Source organism: Mustelus asterias, chromosome 22, assembly GCF_964213995.1.
Source record: "Mustelus asterias chromosome 22, sMusAst1.hap1.1, whole genome shotgun sequence".
NCBI lineage: Eukaryota > Metazoa > Chordata > Chondrichthyes > Carcharhiniformes > Triakidae > Mustelus > Mustelus asterias.
The window spans coordinates 43,716,605-43,729,332 of NC_135822.1; the positions used below are offsets into that span (position 1 = coordinate 43,716,605).

At 44.9% G+C, this 12,728-nt stretch overlaps 1 protein-coding gene across 1 annotated transcript in view; it reads left to right on the top strand.

Annotated features, from left to right (window-relative positions):
- Nucleotides 1-248: 248 nt before the first annotated feature.
- The window catches only part of LOC144510019 (complement C1q subcomponent subunit C-like), an 88,156-nt gene continuing 75,676 nt past the window's right edge, over nt 249-12,728 (top strand). Inside the window, exon 1 of the mRNA XM_078239211.1 lies at nt 249-361. The gene's annotated coding sequence lies outside the window, so the exon portion shown is untranslated. The remainder of the gene's footprint in view (nt 362-12,728) is intronic.

A 12,728-nucleotide genomic window follows, 5' to 3' on the forward strand; every position in this document is an offset into this window, starting at 1 on the left:
CTTTCTGTCCATATGTTTCACTTCACTGTAAAGTGACAAACGCAGTGAAATAAATAGGTTGGGCTTGAATTCACCATATTTTTCTCATCCCTCGCTGAAATTAAATAACAAATGCTTTTGCAAATAATACTGGTGCCAACAATAACAGAAGTAAGAAAACAGGGAACTGAAAGTTGGCATTAACAGAGTTCAGACAGAGTGCTTGGCATGAACAGCCCTCTTGCATCACATTTCCCTCCCTCCCTCCCTCTCACCCAGAAGCTCCAAGTTAACCAAGAACATTGAGAATTGTGCAAACCACTGAGGGTCTGTTAAAGTCTGCTCCGAGTGCGCTCCTTCAAAAGTTTCAAGATACAATAAGGTAGGAACTTAATCTCTGAAATAAAATTCTGCTGAAATAATCTGTGAAAATGTTAACAGGTTTAATAACATAAATAGTTTGGCATGATTGAAAACTTGATAGAAACTTAACCCCTTCACTGCTAGATAATAGTTCATTGGCTTTCCTGTGAAACTTTGCCATGAAATATTAAGGTAATACGAGAGGCTTGTGAAGCAGAGAATATTTTATGGTTTATGTAAACTGCAGAATAAAGTGAAGCTATTGTTAAAGAGTTAACATTATGTGGTATTATAGACTTCGGAGAGTTAAAATTTAAAAATTGTCACAACCAGCTACAATTTTAGTAGCCCAATATTCTGTCAAAGGCCAGAGAAGGGTTGGATGTGGTTCTTTTGTTGTTACTGTCGTTGCAGACATGTCTTGCAGAAATCTGTCGCCAGCATCTACATCGATTAAACTATGTTTCACATTGTTAAAAGGCAGCCTGAGGAAGCTGAATGTGAAAGAGTGCCCGAGAAAACTATTGGTGACTTCACGCCCTCTAGTGATTCGTAACTAGACATCTGTGCTCGTGATTACACAGTCAGACTGTACACTGCACAGTTACGGTCAATACACAGTCAGACTGTACACTGCACAGTTACGGTCAATACACAGTCAGACTGTACACTGCAGAGTTACGGTCAATACACAGTCAGACTGTACACTGCACAGTTATGGTCAATACACAGTCAGACTGTACACTGCACAGTTACGGTCAATACACAGTCAGACTGCACTCTGTACAGTAACCGTCAATACACAGTCAGACTGTACACTGCACAGTTACGGTCAATACACAGTCAGACTGTACACTGCACAGTTACCGTCAATACACAGTCAGACTGTACACTGCACAGTTACCGTCAATACACAGTCAGACTGTACACTGCACAGTTACGGTCAATACACAGTCAGACTGTACTCTGCAGAGTAACCGTCAATACACAGTCAGACTGTACACTGCACTGTTACCGTCAATACACAGTCAGACTGTACACTGCACAGTTACGGTCAATACACAGTCAGACTGTACTCTGCACTGTTACCGTCAATACACAGTCACAATGTACTCTGCACAGTTACGGTCAATACACAGTCAGACTGTACTCTGCACTGTTACCGTCAATACACAGTCAGACTGTACACTGCACAGTTACGGTCAATACACAGTCAGACTGTACTCTGCACTGTTACCGTCAATACACAGTCAGAATGTACTCTGCACGGTTACCGTCAATACACAGTCAGACTGTACACTGCACAGTTGCGGTCAATAAACAGTCAGACTGTACTCTGCACGGTTACCGTCAATACACAGTCAGACTGTACACTGCACTGTTACTGTCAGTACACAGTCAGACTGTACTCTACACTGTTACCGTCAATACAGTCAGACTGTACTCTGCACTGTTACCGTCAATACACAGTCAGACTGTACTCTGCACTGTTACCTTCAATACACAGTCAGACTGTATTCTGCACAGTTACCGTCAATACAGAGTCAGACTGTACTCTGCACTGTTACCGTCAATACACAGTCAGACTGTACTCTGCACTGTTACTGTCAGTACACAGTCAGACTGTATTCTGCACTGTTACTGTCAATACACAGTCAGACTGTACACTGCACAGTTATGGTCAATACACAGTCAGACTGTACTCTGCACTGTTACCGTCAATACACAGTCAGACTGTACACTGCACAGTTACCGTCAATACACAGTCAGACTGTATTCTGCACTGTTACCGTCAATGCAGTCAGACTGAACTCTGCACTGTTACCCTCAATACACAGTCAGACTGTACACTGCACGGTTTCCGTCAAAACACAGTCAGACTGTACTCTGCACTGTAATCGTCAATACACAGTCAGACTGAACTCTGCACTGTTACCGTCAATAAACAGTCAGACTGTACTCTGCACTGTTACCGTCAATACACAGTCAGACTGTACTCTGCACTGTTACCGTCAATACACAGTCAGACTGTACTCTGCACTGTTACCTTCAATACACAGTCAGACTGTACTCTGCACAGTTACCGTCAAAACAGAGTCAGACTGTACTCTGCACTGTTACCATCAATACACAGTCAGACTGTACTCTCCACTGTTACTGTCAGTACACAGTCAGACTGTACTCTGCACTGTTACCGTCAATAGACAGTCAAACTGTACTCTGCACGGTTACCGTCAATACAGTCAGACTGTACTCTGCACTGTAATCGTCAATACACAGTCAGACTGTACACTGCACTGATACCGTCAATACACAGTCAGACTGTACTCTGCACTGTTACCGTCAATGCACAGTCAGACAGTACACTGCACTGTTACGGTCAATACACAGACTGTACTCTGCATTATTACCGTCAATACACAGTCAGACTGTACACTGCACAGTTACGGTCAATACACAGTCAGACTGTACTCTGCACAGTTACCGTCAATACAGAGTCAGACTGTACTCTGCACTGTTACCGTCAATACACAGTCAGACTGTACTCTGCACTGTTACTGTCAGTACACAGTCAGACTGTACTCTGCACTGTTACCGTCAATACAAAGGCAGACTGTACTCTGCACGGTTACCGTCAATACACAGTCAGACTGTACTCTGCACTGTAATCGTCAATACACAGTCAGACTGTACACTGCACTGTTACCGTCAATACACAGTCAGACAGTACACTGCACTGTTGCCGTAAATACACAGACTGTACTCTGCATTGTTACCGTCAATACACAGTCAGACTGTACACTGCACAGTTACGGTCAATACACAGTCAGACTGTACTCTGCACTGTTACCGTCAATACACTGTCAGAATGTACTCTGCACTGTTACCGTCAATACACAGTCAGACTGTACACTGCACAGTTACCGTCAATACACAGTCAGACTGTATTCTGCACTGTTACCGTCAATGCAGTCAGACTGTACTCTGCACTGTTACCCTCAATACACAGTCAGACTGTACACTGCACGGTTACCGTCAATACACAGTCAGACTGTACTCTGCACTGTTACCATCAATACACAGTCAGACTGTATTCTGCACTGTTACCTTCAATACACAGACTGTACTCTGCACAGTAACCGTCAAAACAGAGTCAGACTGTACTCTGCACTGTTACCATCAATACACAGTCAGACTGTACTCTCCACTGTTACTGTCAGTACACAGTCAGACTGTACTCTGCACGGGTACCGTCAATACACAGTCAGACTGTACTCTGCACTGTAATCGTCAATACACAGTCAGACTGTACACTGCACTGATACCGTCAATACACAGTCAGACTGTACTCGGCACTGTTACCGTCAATACACAGTCAGACAGTACACTGCACTGTTACGGTCAATACACAGACTGTACTCTGCATTATTACCGTCAATACACAGTCAGACTGTACACTGCACAGTTACGGTCAATACACAGTCAGACTGTACTCTGCACAGTTACCGTCAATACAGAGTCAGACTGTACTCTGCACTGTTACCGTCAATACACAGTCAGACTGTACTCTGCACTGTTACTGTCAGTACACAGTCAGACTGTACTCTGCACTGTAATCGTCAATACACAGTCAGACTACACTGCACTGTTACCGTCAATACACAGTCAGACTGTACACTGCACAGTTACGGTCAATACACAGTCAGACTGTACTCTGCACTGTTACCGTCAATACACAGTCAGAATGTACTCAGAACGGTTACCGTCAATACACAGTCAGACTGTACTCTGCACTGTTACCGTCAATACACAGTCAGACTGTACACTGCACAGTTACCGTCAATACACAGTCAGACTGTACGCTGCACGGTTACCGTCAATACACAGTCAGACTGCACTCTGCACTGTTACCGTCAATATACTTTCAGACTGTACTCTGCACTGTTACCGTCAATACACAGTCAGACTGTACTCTGCACGGTTACCGTCAATACACAGTCAGACTGTACTCTGCACTGTAATCGTCAATACACAGTCAGACTGTACTCTGCACTGTTACCGTCAATACACAGTAAGACTGTACTCTGCACTGTTACCGTCAATACACAGTCAGACTGAACTCTGCACTGTTACCTTCAATAAACAGTCAGACTGTACTCTGCACTGTTACCGTCAATACAGAGTCAGACTGTACTCTGCACTGTTACCGTCAATACACAGTCAGACTGTACTCTGCACGGTTACCGTCAACACACAGTAAGATTGTACTCTGCACTGTTACCGTCAATACACAGTCAGACTGTACTCTGCACTGTTGCCGTCAATACACAGTCAGACTGCACACTGCACTGTTACCGTCAATACAAGGACGGTACTCTGCATTGTTACCGTCAATACACAGTCAGACTGTACTCTCCACTGTTACTGTCAGTACACAGTCAGACTGTACTCTCCACTGTTACTGTCAGTACACAGTCAGACTGTACTCTGCACTGTTACCGTCAATACACAGTCAGACTGTACTCTGCACGGTTACCGTCAATACACAGTCAGACTGTACTCTGCACAGTTACCGTCAAAACAGAGTCAGACTGTACTCTGCACTGTTACCATCAATACACAGTCAGACTGTACTCTCCACTGTTACTGTCAGTACACAGTCAGACTGTACTCTGCACTGTTACCGTCAATACACAGTCAGACTGTACTCTGCACTGTTACCGTCAATACACAGTCAGACAGTACACTGCACTGTTGCCGTCAATACACAGACTGTACTCTGCATTGTTACCGTCAATACACAGTCAGACTGTACACTGCACAGTTACGGTCAATACACAGTCAGACTGTACTCTGCACTGTTACCGTCAATACACAGTCAGACTGTACTCTACACTGTTACCGTCAATACAGTCAGACTGTACTCTGCACTGTTACCGTCAATACACAGTCAGACTGTACTCTGCACTGTTACCGTCAATGCAGTCAGACTGTACTCTGCACTGTTACCGTCAATACACAGTCAGACTGTACTCTGCACTGTTACCTTCAATACACAGTCAGACTGTACTCTGCACAGTTACCGTCAATACAGAGTCAGACTGTACTCTGCACTGTTACCGTCAATACACAGTCAGACTGTACTCTGCACTGTTACTGTCAGTACACAGTCAGACTGTACACTGCACAGTTATGGTCAATACACAGTCAGACTGTACTCTGCACTGTTACCGTCAATACACAGTCAGAATGTACTCTGCACAGTTACCCTCAATACAGTCAGACTGTACACTGCACAGTTACGGTCAATACACAGTCAGAATGTACTCTGCACTGTTACCGTCAATACACAGTCAGACTGTACACTGCACAGTTACCGTCAATACACAGTCAGACTGTATTCTGCACTGTTACCGTCAATGCAGTCAGACTGTACTCTGCACTGTTACCCTCAATACACAGTCAGACTGTACACTGCACGGTTACCGTCAATACTCAGTCAGACTGTACTCGGCACTGTTACCATCAATACACAGTCAGACTGTACTCTGCACTGTTACCTTCAATACACAGACTGTACTCTGCACTGTTACCGTCAATACACAGTCAGACTGTACTCTGCACTGTTACTGTCAGTACACAGTCAGACTGTACTCTGCACTGTAATCGTCAATACACAGTCAGACTGTACTCTGCACTGTAATCGTCAATACACAGTCAGACTGAACCCTGCACTGTTACCGTCAATACACAGTCAGACTGTACTCTGCACTGTTACCGTCAATACACAGTCAGACTGTACTCTGCACTGTTACCGTCAATACACAGTCAGACTGTACTCTGCACTGTTACCGTCAATAGACAGTCAGACTGTACTCTGCACGGTTACCGTCAATACAGTCAGACTGTACTCTGCACTGTAATCGTCAATACACAGTCAGACTGTACACTGCACTGATACCGTCAATACACAGTCAGACTGTACTCTGCACTGTTACCGTCAATACACAGTCAGACAGTACACTGCACTGTTACGGTCAATACACAGACTGTACTCTGCATTATTACCGTCAATACACAGTCAGACTGTACACTGCACAGTTACGGTCAATACACAGTCAGACTGTACTCTGCACAGTTACCGTCAATACAGAGTCAGACTGTACTCTGCACTGTAATCGTCAATACACAGTCAGACTGTACACTGCACTGTTACCGTCAATACACAGTCAGACAGTACACTGCACTGTTGCCGTCAATACACAGACTGTACTCTGCATTGTTACCGTCAATACACAGTCAGACTGTACACTGCACAGTTACGGTCAATACACAGTCAGACTGTACTCTGCACTGTTACCGTCAATACACTGTCAGACTGTACTCTGCACGGTTACCGTCAATACACAGTCAGACTGTACACTGCACTGTTACTGTCAGTACACAGTCAGACTGTACTCTACACTGTTACCGTCAATACAGTCAGACTGTACTCTGCACTGTTACCGTCAATACACAGTCAGACTGTACTCTGCACTGTTACCGTCAATACAGTCAGACTGTACTCTGCACTGTTACCGTCAATACAGTCAGACTGTACTCTGCACTGTTACCTTCAATACACAGTCAGACTGTACTCTGCACAGTTACCGTCAATACAGAGTCAGACTGTACTCTGCACTGTTACCGTCAATACACAGTCAGACTGTACTCTGCACTGTTACTGTCAGTACACAGTCAGACTGTACTCTGCACTGTTACCGTCAATACACAGTCAGAATGTACTCTGCCCAGTTACCGTCAATACACAGTCAGACTGTACACTGCACAGTTACGGTCAATACACAGTCAGACTGTACTCTGCACTGTTACCGTCAATACACAGTCAGACTGTACACTGCACAGTTACCGTCAATACACAGTCAGACTGTATTCTGCACTGTTACCGTCAATGCAGTCAGACTGTACTCTGCACTGTTACCCTCAATACACAGTCAGACTGTACTCTGCACTGTAATCGTCAATACACAGTCAGACTGAACTCTGCACTGTTACCGTCAATACACAGTCAGACTGTACTCTGCACTGTTACCGTCAATACACAGTCAGACTGTACTCTGCACTGTTACCGTCAATACACAGTCAGACTGTACTCTGCACTGTTACCTTCAATACACAGTCAGACTGTACTCTGCACAGTTACCGTCAAAACAGAGTCAGACTGTACTCTGCACTGTTACCATCAATACACAGTCAGACTGTACTCTCCACTGTTACTGTCAGTACACAGTCAGACTGTACTCTGCACTGTTACCGTCAATACACAGTCAGACTGTACTCTGCACGGTTACCGTCAATACACAGTCTGACTGTACTCTGCACAGTTACCGTCAAAACAGAGTCAGACTGTACTCTGCACTGTTACCATCAATACACAGTCAGACTGTACTCTCCACTGTTACTGTCAGTACACAGTCAGACTGTACTCTGCACTGTTACCGTCAATACACAGTCAGACTGTACTCTGCACTGTTACCGTCAATACACAGTCAGACAGTACACTGCACTGTTGCCGTCAATACACAGACTGTACTCTGCATTGTTACCGTCAATACACAGTCAGACTGTACACTGCACAGTTACGGTCAATACACAGTCAGACTGTACTCTGCACTGTTACCGTCAATACACAGTCAGACTGTACACTGCACTGTTACTGTCAGTACACAGTCAGACTGTACTCTACACTGTTACCGTCAATACAGTCAGACTGTACTCTGCACTGTTACCGTCAATACACAGTCAGACTGTACTCTGCACTGTTACCGTCAATGCAGTCAGACTGTACTCTGCACTGTTACCGTCAATACACAGTCAGACTGTACTCTGCACTGTTACCTTCAATACACAGTCAGACTGTACTCTGCACAGTTACCGTCAATACAGAGTCAGACTGTACTCTGCACTGTTACCGTCAATACACAGTCAGACTGTACTCTGCACTGTTACTGTCAGTACACAGTCAGACTGTACACTGCACAGTTATGGTCAATACACAGTCAGACTGTACTCTGCACTGTTACCGTCAATACACAGTCAGAATGTAATCTGCACAGTTACCGTCAATACACAGTCAGACTGTACACTGCACAGTTACGGTCAATACACAGTCAGAATGTACTCTGCACTGTTACCGTCAATACACAGTCAGACTGTACACTGCACAGTTACCGTCAATACACAGTCAGACTGTATTCTGCAGTTACCGTCAATGCAGTCAGACTGTACTCTGCACCGTTACCCTCAATACACAGTCAGACTGTACACTGCACGGTTACCGTCAATACACAGTCAGACTGTACTCTGCACTGTTACCATCAATACACAGTCAGACTGTACTCTGCACTGTTACCGTCAATAGAGTCAGACTGTACTCTGCACTGTTACCGTCAATACACAGTCAGACTGTACTCTGCACGGTTACCGTCAACACACAGTAAGATTGTACTCTGCACTGTAATCATCAATACACAGTCAGACTGTACACTGCACTGTTACCGTCAATACACAGTCAGACTGTACTCTGCACTGTTACTGTCAGTACACAGTCAGACTGTACTCTGCACTGTTACCGTCAATACACAGTCAGACTGTACTCTGCACGGTTACCGTCAACACACAGTAAGATTGCACTCTGCACTGTAATCATCAATACACAGTCAGACTGTACATTGCACTGTTACCGTCTATACACAGTCAGGCTGTACTCTGCACTGTTACCGTCAATACACAGTCAGACTGTACTCTGCACTGTTGCCGTCAATACACAGTCAGACTGCACACTGCACTGTTACCGTCAATACAAGGACGGTACTCTGCATTGTTACCGTCAATACACAGTCAGACTGTACTCTCCACTGTTACTGTCAGTACACAGTCAGACTGTACTCTGCACTGTTACCGTCAATACACAGTCAGACTGTACTCTGCACGGTTACCGTCAATACACAGTCAGACTGTACTCTGCACAGTTACCGTCAAAACAGAGTCAGACTGTACTCTGCACTGTTACCATCAATACACAGTCAGACTGTACTCTCCACTGTTACTGTCAGTACACAGTCAGACTGTACTCTGCACTGTTACCGTCAATACACAGTCAGACTGTACTCTGCACTGTTACCGTCAATACACAGTCAGACAGTACACTGCACTGTTGCCGTCAATACACAGACTGTACTCTGCATTGTTACCGTCAATACACAGTCAGACTGTACACTGCACAGTTACGGTCAATACACAGTCAGACTGTACTCTGCACTGTTACCGTCAATACACAGTCAGACTGTACTCTACACTGTTACCGTCAATACAGTCAGACTGTACTCTGCACTGTTACCGTCAATACACAGTCAGACTGTACTCTGCACTGTTACCGTCAATGCAGTCGGACTGTACTCTGCACTGTTACCGTCAATACACAGTCAGACTGTACTCTGCACTGTTACCTTCAATACACAGTCAGACTGTACTCTGCACAGTTACCGTCAATACAGAGTCAGACTGTACTCTGCACTGTTACCGTCAATACACAGTCAGACTGTACTCTGCACTGTTATTGTCAGTACACAGTCAGACTGTACACTGCACAGTTATGGTCAATACACAGTCAGACTGTACTCTGCACTGTTACCGTCAATACACAGTCAGAATGTACTCTGCACAGTTACCCTCAATACAGTCAGACTGTACACTGCACAGTTACGGTCAATACACAGTCAGAATGTACTCTGCACTGTTACCGTCAATACACAGTCAGACTGTACACTGCACAGTTACCGTCAATACACAGTCAGACTGTATTCTGCACTGTTACCGTCAATGCAGTCAGACTGTACTCTGCACTGTTACCTTCAATACACAGACTGTACTCTGCACAGTAACCGTCAAAACAGAGTCAGACTGTACTCTGCACTGTTACCATCAATACACAGTCAGACTGTACTCTCCACTGTTACTGTCAGTACACAGTCAGACTGTACTCTGCACGGTTACCGTCAATACACAGTCAGACTGTACTCTGCACTGTAATCGTCAATACACAGTCAGACTGTACACTGCACTGATACCGTCAATACACAGTCAGACTGTACTCGGCACTGTTACCGTCAATACACAGTCAGACAGTACACTGCACTGTTACGGTCAATACACAGACTGTACTCTGCATTATTACCGTCAATACACAGTCAGACTGTACTCTGCATTATTACCGTCAATACACAGTCAGACTGTACACTGCACAGTTACGGTCAATACACAGTCAGACTGTACTCTGCACAGTTACCGTCAATACAGAGTCAGACTGTACTCTGCACTGTTACCGTCAATACACAGTCAGACTGTACTCTGCACTGTTACTGTCAGTACACAGTCAGACTGTACTCTGCACAGTTACCGTCAATACAGAGTCAGACTGTACTCTGCACTGTTACCGTCAATACACAGTCAGACTGTACTCTGCACTGTTACTGTCAGTACACAGTCAGACTGTACTCTGCACTGTAATCGTCAATACACAGTCAGACTGTACTCTGCACTGTAATCGTCAATACACAGTCAGACTGAACCCTGCACTGTTACCGTCAATACACAGTCAGACTGTACTCTGCACTGTTACCGTCAATACACAGTCAGACTGTACTCTGCACTGTTACCGTCAATACACAGTCAGACTGTACTCTGCACTGTTACCGTCAATAGACAGTCAGACTGTACTCTGCACGGTTACCGTCAATACAGTCAGACTGTACTCTGCACTGTAATCGTCAATACACAGTCAGACTGTACACTGCACTGATACCGTCAATACACAGTCAGACTGTACTCTGCACTGTTACCGTCAATACACAGTCAGACAGTACACTGCACTGTTACGGTCAATACACAGACTGTACTCTGCATTATTACCGTCAATACACAGTCAGACTGTACACTGCACAGTTACCGTCAATACAGAGTCAGACTGTACACTGCACTGTAATCGTCAATACACAGTCAGACTGTACTCTGCACTGTTACCGTCAATACACAGTCAGACAGTACACTGCACTGTTGCCGTCAATACACAGACTGTACTCTGCATTGTTACCGTCAATACACAGTCAGACTGTACACTGCACAGTTACGGTCAATACACAGTCAGACTGTACTCTGCACTGTTACGGTCAATACACTGTCAGACTGTACTCTGCACAGTTACCGTCAATACAGAGTCAGACTGTACTCTGCACTGTAATCGTCAATACACAGTCAGACTGTACACTGCACTGTTACCGTCAATACACAGTCAGACAGTACACTGCACTGTTGCCGTCAATACACAGACTGTACTCTGCATTGTTACCGTCAATACACAGTCAGACTGTACACTGCACAGTTACGGTCAATACACAGTCAGACTGTACTCTGCACTGTTACCGTCAATACACTGTCAGACTGTACTCTGCACGGTTACCGTCAATACACAGTCAGACTGTACACTGCACTGTTACTGTCAGTACACACTCAGACTGTACTCTGCACTGTTACCGTCAATACAGTCAGACTGTACTCTGCACAGTTACCGTCAATACAGAGTCAGACTGTACTCTGCACTGTTACCGTCAATACACAGTCAGACTGTACTCTGCACTGTTACTGTCAGTACACAGTCAGACTGTACTCTGCACTGTTACCGTCAATACACAGTCAGAATGTACTCTGCCCAGTTACCGTCAATACACAGTCAGACTGTACACTGCACAGTTACGGTCAATACACAGTCAGACTGTACTCTGCACTGTAATCGTCAATACACAGTCAGACTGAACTCTGCACTGTTACCGTCAATACACAGTCAGACTGTACTCTGCACTGTTACCGTCAATACACAGTCAGACTGTACTCTGCACTGTTACCGTCAATACACAGTCAGACTGTACTCTGCACTGTTACCTTCAATACACAGTCAGACTGTACTCTGCACAGTTACCGTCAAAACAGAGTCAGACTGTACTCTGCACTGTTACCATCAATACACAGTCAGACTGTACTCTCCACTGTTACTGTCAGTACACAGTCAGACTGTACTCTGCACTGTTACCGTCAATACACAGTCAGACTGTACTCTGCACGGTTACCGTCAATACACAGTCAGACTGTACTCTGCACGGTTACCGTCAAAACAGAGTCAGACTGTACTCTGCACTGTTACCATCAATACACAGTCAGACTGTACTCTCCACTGTTACTGTCAGTACACAGTCAGACTGTACTCTGCACTGTTACCGTCAATACACAGTCAGACTGTACTCTGCACTGTTACCGTCAATACACAGTCAGAC